Here is a 12,942-nt window from a genome sequence, read left to right on the forward strand (position 1 = left end):
GTACCGCGAGTGCAGTGCGAAAATGACAATAGCTGGCTACGGAGGAGAGAGGGAGATAAATTCCTCCCTCCCCTCCGCAGCGCCGGCCATCCCCTCCTCAGTGCTGGCCCGTCACCCGCAGCTGATCTCCGATTACATGATCGGACCTCAGTTGCAGTGACACTCGCATGACAATCCGCTCCTACTGTGCTGCCAGCGTGAGCAGAATGTCATGCGAGGGGATCGCAGTAATCCCAGTGTGGCCCCGGCCGAACACTGACCACCACCTTCCACCTTTCTTATTCCTTGGTATGAATGGCAACCCAACCCTCTTATTCTTGCAATCTTCACTGCTTCCAGTTGACCACACTTCAGTTTTTTAAAAAAAAAAATATTTGGTATAACACCAGCTATACGGCGTTGCAGGATAAGACCCTTCTTCTGGCATGTTAGGTGTGTAAAACTAATCTCCCTATATACCCTCCCTCATTGTCTAAGAAAAATGTTTATTTGAGGGAATGTCAACAACATACATCAAATGCATTAAATGTGTAATACTAATATATATATATATATATATATATATATATATATATATAAAATATACTGTGTATTTTAGTGAGGTATCGACCACAAATGTTGTAAATGGTTGCTATGTGACTCAGTATTACTGTGGGACCTGTAGTTCCACAAGTCTTTGGCTAGTCTTAAAGGGAGCCTGACCCTTAAATACAATACAGTGTGCTGGACAGGTCTGGATAGTCACATACCCCCGACCCAGTCGACTGGAAGCAGCGAGGGTTGTAAGGAAGATGATGGTGGAGATGCCCATCCATACTAAGGAAGAGGAAAGGTGGAACAAGAAAATCTGTGTTCACCAAGCAGAAGAGTTCGTCTCCAAAGGTCTGCTACAGGAGAAGATCTCAGATGGGGCTTGCGTGTGTACCAGGATTATGGGGGAAAGGGAAGCAAAGGTGGATCACATCGCACCTGTTATGAGGCATATACTCAGAAGTGATGTCGGCTGGCTCTCCTTTTTTCTTTAGCTGAGATTCTGATCACGACGTCAGCATGCAGGCACCTGCAGGCCGACCCAGTGCACTAGAAGCTCTATCTGTTATGTGAGTGGTTCTGTGCCTTTCAGAGTCTTAGTTCCTCAGCTCCCTTTTTGGTTGTGTTTTTTCTCATTTAACTGTTTTTTTCATGTCTGATTGATAGCGCTGGGATAAAGCCCTTTTTCTTTTTTTTTTTTTTCTTCGCGCCAGCTATCTGTTGCTGTTTATTTTGACAGGCTGCAGTATTGACTTCATGACTACAACTCTTGACTGCTGCAGCCAATCCTTGTTGTACCATCTCAGTTATATCATGCTGATTATATAGCCCAATCATGCGCTGCAGCAATAATGTGCACTATAGTCAGGATATCACTGCTGTACCATGCCATCAAAGCCCAGGGGCAGGTGTGGGCGAGTAAAACGTTTGTCTTTTTAGAAGTCTGTGATAAAAATATAATCTTTGGAAAACCTTTCTTTTTGACAATTTCGCGCACACACAATTTTGTTTTAAACAGAAATTCCTTTTTACACAAGGACAACAGGTGAAAAAAAGGTCTCATCCACAAGATGGAGGCCAAAGGGAAATCTGAATTCTAATACTGTTAGACACAAAGTGATTTTTGGTCATTGATGTTTGGTTTTTTTTCTTTTCTCTTAGGTAAAGCTTTTTAAAGGGGGATCATCGCACCGTAGACCACTTAAACAATCTGCTCCAGTTCTGTGGGTGGACATTGCCTTCTCTTGGGATTCATCACACTTAGCTAAAGCATTTCCATGGATTCTGTGATGCATAAAATAGTGTCATCAAGAAATTTGTTAAGTTCTCATAACAATGTTCACCATATAACAACGGAGAATGGCTGTGTAATTTAATGGGGGGGAATATTAAATAAAGATATATATATAAATATATTTTTAATCTGAAAAGGAAAGGCGCAAACTCTTTTTATGGTTCAGATTACATTTCCTTTTAAAAACGTACGGAAAAAGACTTGAAAAGTTTTTAAAGTATTTTGTTCACTTTTTGACCGATGCTCAACATGCTAGAGTTGTTTTCTGTACCCACCTAATCTCTATGCTTTCTGACAAGGATTTTCGGCTATCAAATGCATAAGTGAATTGAAAGTTTGTACACAGTTTGTGTATATTGTGTACATCAAATATAGAGCGCTGGCTGTAATGTTAGCAGCCCTTTCATGTAAATCTTGTATAAAATAAAAGAATCTGGCCAGATTTTAATATGCAAATGCAGTGATGTCAGCGTATTGTATTTTTCGCCCCTTTGCTTTACAGCTATATATACTTCATATTATTTTTAACATAAAAATACATTTTAAACAACTTAATCAGTTATAAACCTGTACGAATTCAAAACATGTTGGTTAATCAGTGTTTGCTTTTAAACTCAAGCAACCAACCTATAGACTATATAAATATATATATATTTTTTTATATTTTGTGTATGTTGGCCATCATGATCAAATGAGGGAAGGGGGTGGGAGGTGCCTTTCCAAGAGGTTTCACTTAGAGCCTTTAATATTTGAAGTTAGGTGTTTCACAAAGGAAGTCGACTTTTTCTTTTCTTCTTTTTTCCTAGAAAACAATGAAAAACTGATGAAAAAAAATTAAAGGTCATTTTATCATTTGACTTTATCTTTCTCGGTTTTCTGTGTGTTGCCCATAAGTTGCATAAATGCCAATATGTTAATATTAACTGTAACCTGATGGTCTTGTGTTTTTGGAGGGCACAGAGCTACAAAATATAGAATGCCCCTAGATCAGAAGCAGAGGATAAAGCTGAAAACAGCTCTTCCAATTGCTTAGTGAAGAACTAAAAGCAAGAAGATTTGACATTAGAAAAAGGAGGAACATGTCATCCAATTTCCAATTTTTTGAAAATCTAATTTACTACTTGAACATTCCTGAAAACAGTACAGGGACCAGTAGGCGGACATTAATAAACAATGGGCACATTACTATACAATTCGCACATTACTAAACAATGGGCACATTACTGTAGGGGATATTACTAAACAATGGGCACATTACTAGAGGGCCCAAGGAAGGAGCACAAGGATGGGCACATTACATTTTATAGGGATATATTTTTATTTTTGAAAGTTTCCAGTAGCTGCTGCATTTCCCACCCTAAGCTTATATTCGAGTCAATAAGGTTTCCCAGTTTTTTTGTGGTAAGAGAGGGGCTTCGATTTATACTCAAGTATATACGGTATATCCGAAACTCTATATTTTAACTGGAATAGTTGAGGGTGGTTGTATACGCCGGAAAATACGGTACATACAAAACATAGGTATTTCAATGATTAGAATACAGTTTACTATTCCAGTCAGCCCAGGCCAACACATCTAATGCACCAACAGAATGCAGACAAACCCCTCAGTATGATGGACGCTATACAGGTGTAAGGTAAATTGCACACTGGTGGCGTGCATAGGGCACTGTTCACACTTGTATGCGCATGGTGTTCAGCCAGCAACCTATTACCACGCCCTTACTATTAGATTAGGTGGGTTACCCGTACACTACTCAAATGCAGCACACAGGGACAGAGACTACATTATGCACGGCCTGTATTAAGAGGCCTGGCTGCATCCTGTATAAAAAAAGTGCAAAAAAAAATATCAAATATATATGAGGCAACCTGCACCTGTAACAGCACCCTATGAACGCAACCAGTGTGCAATTTACCTTGCACCTGTGAAGCGTCCATCATATTGAGGGGTTTGTCTGCATTCTGTTGGTGCATTAGATGTGTTGGCCTGGGCTGACTGCACTAGTTGCCCTCTTTTCTGCTGCGAGTATATTACATTTTTGGGTTTGTTTTTATCTCATCTTTTTGTTGTTATTTTAGAATACAATTTATACTGAATCTTTTAGAAAACAACCCTATATATATACAGTGGAACCTCGCTTAACGAGTAACCCTCTTAACGAGAATTTCGCTTAACAAGCAAAGCTTTCTGTAAATTTGTAACCCGCTTTACGAGAAAGCTTTGCTGTACGAGCGAAATTCTCACTGCACACACTTCCGGTTTCGTCCATCCACCGCACTCTGACCCGCACTTGCAGTCCACAGAAACACACACATGCACGCACAAACAAGCACGCACTCACACACATACAGTATTATGCTCACCTTACCTTCTGTTCCACCGCTGGTCTGATGGTTCTTGTAGTTCCCAGTACAAGACCCAGGAGGCTTGCGATGGAACGGAAGGTAAGGTGAGCATATAATATAACATAATATGTTTACCTTTCGTTTCATCGCCGGCCTCCTGGGTGCTGTAGTGCGCCGCTGCGCTCCAGTCCACGCTGTGTCTCTGCATCCATAGCGACGAGGTAGGAACTTCCTGTCACCGCTAATGAAAGGCAGAGCGCTGGCCAATTAGAGGCAAGCGGCTCTGCCTTTGACGTCAGCGCTCTGGCCGGGAAGTTCCTGCCTCGTCGTTATGGTAACGCGTTACACAGCCCGGCCCCGTACCAGAGAACAGCAAGTCCCAGCAGACCGGCGATGGAACGGAAGGTAAGGTGAGCATATAATGTGTGTGTGCATGCGTTTGTGTGTGTTTGTGTGTCTTTGTACCTGTTTGTACATGTTTGTGTATGTTTGCATGTGTGGAATGATAGAATAGGGGACCAGGATGGGACATTTTAGAAGTTGTGGAACGGATCGTCAGCATTGCAATGATTTCCTATGGGAAATCTTACTCTGCTGAACGAGTACCTTGATTAACAAGCACAGTCCCAGAACGGATTGTTCTCGTTAAGCAAGGTACCACTGTATATCATTCTGCTCAGCTATACTTCTATACCATGTTGTCCACGTTAACAAAAGTCTGATCTGTGAAGATATAAAATGTAAGCACCCAAAAATGGTACCAATAATAGTATCTCACACAGTGTCACCGAGGACAGTTGGCCGGGCCGATTCTGGCTGTCCTGCTGAGAACTGCTAATTGAAATGATGCCTCTCTTCACAGTGCAATATAAAAATGCAGTGAATAAACACAATTCACTTTTTTGGAAGGTGGTGAAGGGTTTTATTTACGGCATTCATTGTATGATAAAAATGAAATTATGGGGTTGCCAGCTTTGTATTGTTGTCTTGTTTTTTTTGTTTTTTGTTTTTTTTTGTGTAGTTAATGTTGATTAAAGGCATATTCGGACTTCGGATTTTCTCAGGTACAAGAAAAACAAACCGATTTTTCAGATCTGACATTAATCAGGCTGTGGTCCAAATGTGATCAATTTTTATATTACATGGGGAGAAAAAAAAAAGCTCCCTTCTCAATTCTGACAACTAAAAAAATTGGACCGCACTTGGGCGACAGTGTGTGGCACATATTTTCACAATCTTCCTGTAGACTTCCATTGCCGCTATTGAGCCAACCCTCAGATCTAAATCTGACATATCTCAGCGTTTTTATGCTGACTACAAGGGCTGTGAAAAATCATGGACATGTGAATGACCCATAGCGTATCACAGGTAGAAGTGTGATCTGTGAAATCCATGGATAGCACTTGAAAAAGGGATGTCTGAATGAGCCCTAAAAAAACAAAACTTTTATAAAGAGAAGTTTGTTTGTGGCACCATATTCTGAGACCCATTACGTTTTTATTTTTACGTCCTTAGAGATGATTGGGTTTATTGTTTAAATTGTGAGCTGATTTCCTTTTTTATTGATTTGCATTTTAGAAAAAGAGCAGTGTTTTCATCGCTTTTTATGGCATTTTTTAGGAAGGTGACATGAACATAAAACGACAATTTTAATTGTTTTTCTTTTTATGGTATTTACCCTAGGGTTAATTAACTTTATATAAATCACACTTTCAAATGCTGCAGTACCAGCTATTTTTAAAATGTCTTTTTTTTCTTATTTTTAAAGGGGGAGGGTAATTTGAATGTTTTATATATATATTTTTTTTTTAATTTTGTATTTTTACCACTCTTAGGCCCTGTGCTCGCACTGCGTTTTTTTGCCGCTGATTTGCCGTGGTTTTTGCTGCAGAAAAGGTGCGTTTTTTTTGTTCATAACCTTTCTGCAGTCCTTCCCCAGCAAAATCTGTGGGAAAACCAAAATGCTGTGCGCACACTGCGTTTTTTTTCCTATAGGTTTTGCTGCAGAATTTCTGCAGCTTTTCTGCAGCACAAAAAGTAGCATGTCACTTCTTTTCCGCAGGTACCTGCGTTTTTGCCATAGATAATTGTAAAACACCGCAGGGACCAACCCGCAGCAAAATCGCGGGTGCGTTTTTACCGCGTTTTTTGCCACGGGTGCGGAATTCTGCTAGAGGGTGCGAATTTTTCTTAATGAAAGCAAATTTTCCAGTGCGCACAGACCTTTAGGCCCTGTGCGCACTTACCGGATTTTGCCGCGGATTTTTTGCGGTTTTGCTGCATGTTTCGCTGCAGAAAATGTTCATAACATCTCTGCAGTGAATCACCAGCAAAACCTATGGGAAAAAAAAATCGTGTGCGCACTAGGCGGAATTTGACAGCTGCATGTTTTGCTGCGGGATTCCCGCAGCAAAAACAATTGCATGTCAATTCTTTTCGCACGTCGCTGCGGGATTTCACTCCATTGACTCCAATGTAATCATGAAATCCCGCAGGGAATAACGCAGGCAGCAAATTCTGTGCGGTTCACTGCGTTTTCCTGCGTTATTCCCTGCGGTATTTCGCGGTTTACCTCCGGTAATGTACATCGCTTGCCTGCGGTTTTGCAGGGAAGTGATGTCATTACAGGAAGAGGAAGCCGTGCAGAGAGTAAACACACACACATCACACTCACACACAGACATCACAGACATAGAACACAGACACATAGAACACACATAGAAAGCAAACGGAAATATAGAAAAAAAAACACGTGGGCTCCGCTGTATATTTACCGTCCAGCCGAGGTAAGCACACAGCAGCGGCCCGGTATTCTCAGGCTGGGGAGGGAGAGGGGCAGGGTTAATGTCCCCCGCCTCACTCCCCCTCCCGCAGCCAAGAATATCAGCCGCAGCTGCCCCGGCACTGTCGCATGCATTATGCGGCAGTACCGGAGTGTCCCCGGCTCTTCCTGCAGCCGTGTAGCAGTGGCAGTCAGGGTAATACAAGGGGTTAATGGTGGCGGATCACCGCCATTAACTCCAGGCTTGATCATGGCAGCGTCTATGTGACGGCTGACATGATCAACCCGTAAGTAAAGTGAAAAAAACACACAGAAAAATCCTTTATTTTAAATAAAACACAAACAAGCCTCATTCACCCTTTTATTAACCCCTCCCGAAACAAAGATCTGGCGTAATCCACAGCTCCTGGGCTGCTTACATCCAGCCGCGACTGACACAGACACTGCTGAATGAATGCAGCCTCACAGCGAGACAGCAGAGGTACCGTAATTACCGGTCATTTCCCACGGCCGGTAATGTGAACTCACTGCCGACCGTGGGAAATGCAGCGATCTGTCCTCTATCTATCTATCTATTCTTCTGTCTCTTTATCTATCTATCTAAAAGAAGGAAATTATTTTTTTTATTTCTTATTTTTTTTTCAATGTGCTTTATTGCATTGAATGCAATAAAGCACATTTGCCAACCCGCAAAACCGCGGCAAACCGTATGCGGTTTTCGGGTGCGGTTTGCCGCGGTTTTTTACCGCGGGTGCGGTAATCTTTGAATACCTGCGGAATTTTCTTGATAAAATTCCATTTACCAGTGCGCACATAGCCTTAAGGTTCTTGAACCTAATCCTTCAATTCATTTCACTTGACATCCAGTGGTGAGTACAAGTAAGTCAGCCTTGTATTGTGCTACTAAAGACAGGCTGCGCGACCTGCTCTGCACACTGTAAAGAGTTTTACAGATGCAAAGATACCAAAGTGGTTTTTGGTTTTCTTAATTTATTCATTTATTTGGGAGAGGGTGGTTGTTTAAATTTTTTTATTAGGATTAATTAACAACTGCACACTGAGTTCTGTCAGTGTAAGGGTATGTTCGCATGTTGTGTATTTCCATGCGTTTACGCAGTGCTTTGCACTGCAGCGTAAATGCTTGCATTCTGCGTCCCCAGCAAAGTCTATGTAAATTGTGCACATTCCATGCGCACGTTGCGTTTTAGAACACAGCGATTTGCATGCTGAAATTTGTGGCCGAATCGCTGCGTTCAAAAAAGCAACATGTCACTTATTTCGTGCGCTTTGGATGCTGCTCACACTCTGTCTATGGGAGAGAAAGCATCCAGAGCGCATGAATTCTGCATCAATTCGGCAGTCACACTACATCCATATTGGCTGCGTTTTGAAATGCACATGTGCTGCCAAATCAGTGCAGAATTTTCAGCATGACAATACGCAACGTGCGCACATAGCCTAAAGGCCATGTGCGCACTTTGCGTTTTTTTTCTGCGTTTTGGCTGCGTTTACAACTGCACTTTGTCATTGACAAAATGCATGCGTTCTGATTCCCCAGCAAAGTCTATGAGAATCATGCAAAATCTGTGCGCACAATGCTTTTTGAAACGCAGCATTTGATTGTCAAAAATCTGTGTTTGAAGAAGCAACATGTCAATTGTTTTTGCCATTTTGGCAGCGTTCTACACCCATTGAAATCAATGAGTTGTAGAAAATCGCTGCCAAAATGTTAAGCAGTGCGTTTGCATTGCATTATTGTTGCAATCCGCATGTTTTTTTGACATAACAAAGGCGGGTCTTTCGGTCTCTCTCTCTGTCGGTCGGTCTGTCGGTCTCTCACTCCCACCCCCTCTCATACTCACCGATCCCCAGCGTGGCACTGCACGGCGTTCACACTGTGGCGGCTTCTTCTCTTTTGAAAATGCCGAACACTAATTAATCCATCACGTATTCCCTGCTTCCCCCGCCCTCCGGCACCTATGATTAGTTGCAGTCAGACACGCCCCCACGCTGAGTAACAGTTGTCTCACTGCAACCAATCACAGCTGCCGGTGGGCGTGTGTATATTGAGCAGTAAAAAAGATAAATAATTGGAAAAAAACTACCTGCGGTCCTCCCAATTTGGATACCAGCCAGGGTAAAGCCACACGACTGAAGGCTGGTATTCTCAGGATGGGGAGCTCCATGTTATGGGGAGCCCCCCAGCCTAACAATACAGCCAGCAGCCACCCAGAATTGCCGCATCCATTAGATGCAACAGTCCTGGGACTTAACCCAGCTCATCCTGAATTGCCCTTGTGAGGTGGCAAACGGGGAAATAAGGAGTTAATGGCAGCCCATAGCTGCCACTAAGTCCTAGGTTAATCATGGCAGGCGTCTCCCCTAGATACCTTCCATGATTAACCTGTAAGTTAAAGTAAATAAACACACACATCCCAAAAAATCCTTTATTTGGAATGAAAGACAAAAAACACCCTCTTTCACCACTTTATTAACCCCTCAAAAACAACTCCAGGTCCGACATAATCCACGCAAGGTCCCACGACGATTTCAGCTCTGCTACATCAGTAGCTGACCAGAGCGGCAGTAGAACACCGCCGCTCCTGTGAGCTCAATGCAGCAACTGAAGAGAGTCGCGCAATCAGATGTGCTGTCACTGAGATTACTCGCGGCCACCGCTCTCAGGTGGAGGACTGCAGCTGTGGCCGTGAGTAACCTGAGTGAAAGCACAGCTGATCGCGTGGCTCACTGCAGTCACTCAGGGGATTTGCGATCACAGGTGAGACCTTCACGTGTGACCGCAAATCAAGCCACGGCACACATACAGAGCCGCGCGATCACAATGAAGTCCGGTGAAGTTCATCTGAGTTCATTCTGATCGCGCGGCACCGTCTCGCAGCCAGCCATGCTCTTTTTGACAGTGCGGTCCCACTCGGATCTGCTGCAAGTCTATGGGGATGCTTCAGAGCCGAGTGGGACCATACTGTGAAAAATGTGCATTCTGGATGCTTTTTCCACTCTGTCTATGGCAGAGAAAGCATCCAGAACACATGAATTCTCCAGGAATGCGCGCACGTTGCGTTCTGCCGAATGCGTCTCAGAACGCAGCTTTTTTGGCTGCGTTCTGAGACTCAGAGGTAGTGACTTACACACTGCGAAATTGAACGCAAAGTGCGCACATAGCCTAAAAGATAGACGCTGACCACAGTCTCCAATGCCCTGTGGCTGTCATATTTTCAGTATATTGTGCTCTGACACAGCAGCAAATAAAATAATCACAGCCCCCAGTGTCTGAAGAAACAGTGAATAAAAAACAAAGTTACCACAGTACATTTTTTTTTTTTTATTATAAAGGTTTTTGTTTTTTTTCTTCTCTTAGGCTAGTTTCACACTTGCGTTGAACGGCATCCATTGCATTGCGTTGTGTGACGGATGCAACGGATGCGTTGCATATAATGGCGCAACGGATCGTACAAAACAACGGAAAGCCTTTTTTTTTACCTGCAGCAGACTATTGTGAACGATCAGCTGATCACCCGGCCGCTGGGCGCTCAGCTGACCGCTCTCAATAGCCGGGCGCTCAGCTGATCGCTCTCAATATCTGGCTGCCGGGCAATCAGCTGATCGCTCTCAATAGCCGGGCGCTCCGCTGATCGCTCTCAATAGCCGGGTGCCGGGCTCTCAGCTGATTGCTCTAAATAGCCTGGCGCTCAGCTGACCGCTCTCAATAGCCGGGCGCTCAGCTGACTGCTCTCAATAGCTGGCCGCCGGGCGCTCAGCTGATCGCTCTCAATAGCTGGCTGTCGGGCAATCAGCTGATTGCTCTCAATAGCCGGGCGCTCAGCTGATCGCTCTCAATAGCCGGCTGCCGGGCGCTCAGCTGATTGCTCTCAATAGCCTGGCGCTCAGCTGATCGCTTTCAATAGCCGGCTGACGGGCGCTCAGCTGAGCGCTCTCAATAGCCGGCTAACAGGCGCTCAGCTGAGCGCTCTCAATAGCTGGCCGCCGGGCGATCAGCTGAGCGCTCTCAATAGCCGGCTGCCGGGCGATCAGCTGAGCGCTCTCAATAGCTGGCTGCCGGGCAATCAGCTGAGCGCTCTCAATAGCCGGCTGCCGGGCGATCAGCTGAGCGCTCGCCCGGCAGCCAGCTATTGAGAGCGCTCAGCTGATCGCCCGGCAGCCGGCTATTGAGATCAGCTGAGCGCTCTCAATAGCCGTCCGCCGGGCGATCAGCTGAGCGCTCTCAATAGCCGGCCGCCGGGCGATCAGCTGAGCGCTCTCAATAGCCGGGCGATCAGCTGAGCGTTCTCAATAGCCGGGCGCTCAGCTAAACATTCGGCCACCGAGAGACAAAATAAAGTTTCTGTGATTAAAAAAAAAAGAGCATGCGCAGTGAAAAATCAAGGATTCCGCCGTTCAAAAAACGTTACATGCTGCGTTCCTTGCGCCCGGCTGAAGCAATGCAACGTCGGCCAGCGGAAGCAACGCAGGTACTTTTGGCACAATCCGTCATCCATACAAGTCAATGGGAAACAGCGGAATCCGTTAAGTGATTCCGCTGTTTTCCAAAAGGGCGGACTGCGCCAGAAGGTAATTAACGCAAGTGTGAAAGTACCCTTATTTTTCTGTGTATAACAGCAGTATATTGACAGTCATTCAGAGTGAGAGCTACAAGTGCCAGTCAAATCCCTCTGAAGTCATTTAAGATGTGGTTTAGATCTGCCAGTCAGAGGAGAGTGCAACCACGCTGCCCATACCTTATTAGACTTATGTGGATAACCCCTATTTTTTTTATATAGTGCACGAAAGACTAAGTAGTATTAATCAGGGGATCCATTTTGATCAGTAACATAGAAGGGAATAGGATCCGGCACAAATTCCTTGTTTAAGATAAAATCATCATATTCTTTATTCCAAAAGTTTTAAAATCGCACGAAGACCGAAAAACAGTATTATAACATGGAGATGCTTAACGCGTTTCGGACTACAGGTATAAAAACAAAAGAGTCCTTAATCATAAGTATTCCATGTTAATCTGAGCGCTGCTAATATATAGACTAATACAAGAGGTAGGAACTAGGTCGGGGCGGAGGTACCTTGATTGCATAAAGAAAACAGGTGCAATGACATTCTGTGGTAAATGGAGGGCAGATAACAGAAAACAATAGCTGCAAAAAAGAAGTTAGATATAAAATATAAAAGTATCATAGATTGCTTATGTAAAAAATAGATCCTAAACATTAAATGTTGAGATCATACCATTATATATTGATCTGGAAAAAAAAAAGGGAAGGGGGGAGGGTGAAAAATAAATAGTTTAATATGTGGATAGGCCAATTAGGAAAAATTAAAATTGATCAAAATAAAAAATAAACAGTAAATAAGAAATAATAATGATGATGAGGTATATCATATAAAAAAATATCAAAAGATATATTGTAAATCGGAGCGGTAGTTGAGGCCGCCAGGATATCTGTAATTAAGTTTCAGAATCCACTTGGCCTCCGCATATAATAATGCTTGAAACCAATCCCCTCCACGAGGGGGCCTGTGGACATGCTCTATACCAGTGATCCTGAGGGAAGAGAAGTCCGCTGAATGGTGTTCTATGAAATGTCTCATCAGACCCGACAAAGAGCGTTTAACTGGAATGTAATTCATAGAGGTTGTATCGGAGGTAGTAAGAGGTACTCTAACATGCTCCGATATCCTAACTCTCAGGGTTCTTGAAGTGCAGCCAACGTAATTTTTGTAGCAGGTAGTACATGTAGCAATATATATCCTGAGTGGAGGAACAATTGATGAACAAATTAATTTTAAAATTCTCATTATTTTCCCCCACAAAAAATGTAGTCTTATTTATGAATTTGCAAAGCTTGCATCGGTTGGAGCCACATCTGTAGCAACCTAAGGTGCTGAGCCAGGTCTTTTCAGATTTATTGCTAGAGTACAAACTTGGTGCCACCATGTTACCTATGGTGCAAGC

At 43.6% G+C, this 12,942-nt stretch overlaps 1 protein-coding gene across 4 annotated transcripts in view; it reads left to right on the plus strand.

Moving 5' to 3' along the window:
* TCF20 (transcription factor 20) overlaps window positions 1-12,942 on the plus strand; it is a 379,410-nt gene that overhangs the window by 347,526 nt on the left and 18,942 nt on the right. For 2 of the 4 annotated variants that reach the window (XM_075321944.1, XM_075321945.1), the window contains exon 6: window positions 1,693-2,682. The exons of the other annotated variants lie outside the window; for them this stretch is intronic. The gene's annotated coding sequence lies outside the window, so the exon portion shown is untranslated. Of the gene's footprint in view, window positions 1-1,692; window positions 2,683-12,942 lie in introns of those variants that run through there. 4 annotated transcript variants of the gene reach the window in all.

The sequence above is a fragment of the Anomaloglossus baeobatrachus genome, chromosome 8 (genome assembly GCF_048569485.1).
Source record: "Anomaloglossus baeobatrachus isolate aAnoBae1 chromosome 8, aAnoBae1.hap1, whole genome shotgun sequence".
Classification (NCBI taxonomy): domain Eukaryota; kingdom Metazoa; phylum Chordata; class Amphibia; order Anura; family Aromobatidae; genus Anomaloglossus; species Anomaloglossus baeobatrachus.